This window comes from Benincasa hispida, chromosome 10 (assembly GCF_009727055.1).
Source record: "Benincasa hispida cultivar B227 chromosome 10, ASM972705v1, whole genome shotgun sequence".
Taxonomy (NCBI): Eukaryota; Viridiplantae; Streptophyta; class Magnoliopsida; order Cucurbitales; family Cucurbitaceae; genus Benincasa; species Benincasa hispida.
The window spans coordinates 11,266,401-11,270,059 of NC_052358.1; the positions used below are offsets into that span (position 1 = coordinate 11,266,401).

The window sequence follows — 3,659 nt, forward strand, 5'->3', positions numbered from 1 at the left end:
TAACCTTTTAAAGTTTAAATAAAGTGGAAATAGAGAATAAAATTTGTCCACGCGTCTCCCTAATTTTGGAGAGTCAACTAGAAATTTAATTATTGAGTGAGACACCTTGTTTGGAGAGGGATGTTAGCATTCTTCTGAAAAACGAGAGGTAGGGAAATATGCACGGCTAGAAAGAAGGGTTAGTTGGAGAAAATTTTGGAGTCGAAATGGTTGAGAAATTGAATCTAGCATGTATATAAATGAAGGATTGGAATGGTTAGCCATCAGGGAACGAACAATAATAACCCATTGTGGGATACATAGCCTGCTCGAGATTAAGAGCGGTGATTTGGGAAAAAAAAAAAAAAAAAAAAAAAACAAAAGCGAGGAAGGGAGAGGTACGAGATGGCTGGGTGATGTTTACCGCGCTGCTTTGCCTCTCGGCTGCAGCAATGTCGACGGTCCGGGGTGAAGACCCTTATTTCTTCTTCACATGGAATGTCACCTATGGCACCATCTCTCCCTTGGGCGTTCCCCAACAAGGCATTCTCATCAATGGTCAATTCCCCGGACCTAATATCAACTCCACATCCAACAATAACATAGTCATTAACGTCTTCAACAATCTTGACGAACCTTTTCTTCTACATTGGTACGACACTTATATTCATATATATTTACATATGCATGAAAATCTAACTCTTAATTTACTTTCCTTATCTCGATGTCATAATAATAATAAAAAACGATAATATTAATAAATTGGATGGAACTTGCAGGAGTGGAATTCAGCACAGGAAGAACTCGTGGCAAGATGGACTACTTGGAACCAATTGCCCAATCCCACCAGGAACAAACTTCACCTACCATTTCCAAATTAAGGACCAAATTGGAAGCTTTTTCTACTACCCATCAACTGCCATGCACAGGGCAGCGGGAGGTTTTGGTGGCCTCGTGTGAATAGTCGTTTACTCATTCCTGTCCCTTATGCTGACCCAGAAGATGATATTACTGTCCTTATCGGTGATTGGTACACCAAGAGCCACACCGCCCTCAAGCAATTTTTGGATAGCGGTCGCTCCATTGCTAGACCTGACGGTGTCCTCATCAACGGAAAGACTGCTAAGGGTGACGGAACCGATGAGCCACTCTTCACCATGAAGCCCGGAAAGACTTACAAGTATCGAGTTTGCAATGTGGGTCTCAAGTCATCTCCTCCTCAGATTCCAAGGACACACCATGAAGTTGGTAGAGATGGAGGGGTCTCATACCGTTGCAAAACGATACAAACACTTGATGTCCATGTAGGGCAATGCTTTTCGGTGCTAGTCACAGCCAAGCCAGGAGCCCAAAGACTATTACATGTTGCATCAACTAGATTCATTAAGAAACCTTCTTGTAGGTAAAGGCATTGTTCGATATACCGATGGAAAAGGCCCCGCCTCTTCCTGAAATCCCTGAGGCACCCGTGGGTTGGGCATTGGGTCCCTCCAATCAAATTCCGTACCTTCCGTTGTAACCTCACTGCCAGGCTCTGCAAGGCCTAATCCCCAAGGATCCTACCATTATGGTTCCATCAACATTACTCGTACCATCAAAATCATTAATTCAGCCAATAAGGTGGATGGTAAGTTGCCGATATGCCATCAATGGTGTCTCTCATGTTGATCCTGAAACTCCATTGAAGCTTGCAGAGTATTTTGAAGTCGCTGACAAAGGTGTTCAAGTATGATACCATTTCCGGATGGGGGCCAACAGAAGGTGCAACCACTGTGACTGTCGCTCCTAATGTTGTAAATGCAACTTTCCGTGATTTCATAGAAATCATTTTTGAGAATCATGAGAAGAGCCTTCAATCATGGCATTTGGATGGCTACTCATTTTTCGCTGTGCCGTAAGTATTGTGCGTGGTCTTGAACTATTAGTGTGTTAATATTACATGTTTTAATTCTGAAGTTAGGCATGACTGATGAATTCTTATTCAATATACACAGCATTGAACCTGGGAGATGGTCTCCAGAAAAAACGAGCCAACTACAATCTTCTTTGACGCTGTGAGCAGCATACAATCCAAGTCTTTCCTAAGTCGTGGGCAGCCATACTTCTTAACATTTGACAATGCTGAATGTGGAACTTGAGGTCTGAGTTGACAGAAAAATCGTTACTTGGGACAACAGCTCTACATCAGTGTTTTTTCACCAGCTCGCTCCCTCAGAGATGAGTATAACATCCCAGACAACACTTGCTTTGTGGTTTAGTGAAGGAATATGCCATTACCAAACCATATACTATTTGAGACAGTTCATCCACCCCTTCCTCATTCCAAATGTGAAAATATGATACACTCTAATTTCGGAGAGATTGATTTTTTATGTATATGATCTGTTGCGAGTATAAAATAAAAAGAATGTTTTCTTATAATTAATTATATCTCTGTAGACCATATATGTGTTTTTTAATTTCATTTTTATATCAAGAAATTTTGAAATAAAAATAAATACATATTTTTATTAATTAAGGTTGTTTAAGACTAGCACGTTTGATTCAATAATTCAGAAACGACTCTTTTCAAAAAGGATATATAACTAATAAACTATTATTAAAGGAAAATCTTTTTTTTTTTTCACATTATATTACAATTCAAGTCATTTTTAATTAAACTTTAGTAGGTAATATAAATATTGTTTACTTGTTTATTTGAGAAAAAAGTATTTCTAAATAATTATAATTGTCACACCTGTTTTAGATTATCTATTAAATCTACATGGACTACGACGATAGTAGACTTAAAAGTGCAATCTGAGTAAGATATGAAGATGACAGATACCAATACCCCCTTATGTCATCTATCCCCCAACTTTGCTCTAATTGCCACACCAAACAATATTAAGTAAATCATCAACTCTTAATTAAATTTATAATCATAAAGGTTATATGCTAAATCCCACCCGAACCATAACCCAAATTCAGATCTTGACCCAATCCTATGTACTATTGCTACATGCCAACGTGAGAAGCTAATAAACATACAAAATGAAAACAAGTCTAATGGAAATGGGACAGAGGTCAACTTTTAAGTGGGCATTTTGGAACTCCTCCGCTACCTAGGAGGGAAAACAAAAATCTATTGCTCTCAAGTACATGCCAACACGGGAAGCTATAAACATACAAATAAGAAACAGTCTAATGAAAATGGCAGATGTCGACTTTAGTTAAGAACTTAGAACTCTTCCACTACCTAGAGGGAAAACATAAAGAAAAGATGGCAGAAACAGATATTTACTATCTTAATAAAACTACATAATAAATTGTAAAGACATTGTCACAGTTCAGTCATAAAGATCCAAATGGAAGGAATAATCATATACGTATAAAATCATACAAAATGAAACCTATGCGCGGCAAACCTCGTTGTGTTTGTAGAGTTCCCAATACCATTCAGCATAAACATAAACTTGTTCGTGACATGCAAGAGCTGTCCAAGATTAAACACCGCCAACACCGACCCAAAGTCTATATGTGTGCTACGGTGGGTCCTAAAAGACCTATATCATGTTCATCTCACTACACGACTCATTTGTTCCTTTAGATCTCGATTTACTTAGCTCTTTCAGTTTATGAAACAATATTCGCATAATCATGTATGTAGGTCACCATGGGATACAAAATCTTGGGATTTG

The 3,659-nt window shown here is 38.4% G+C and overlaps 1 pseudogene; it reads left to right on the forward strand.

Annotated features, from left to right (window-relative positions):
* Window positions 1-255: 255 nt before the first annotated feature.
* LOC120089184 lies at window positions 256-2,275 on the forward strand (annotated as a pseudogene).
* The last annotated feature ends 1,384 nt before the right edge of the window (window positions 2,276-3,659 follow it).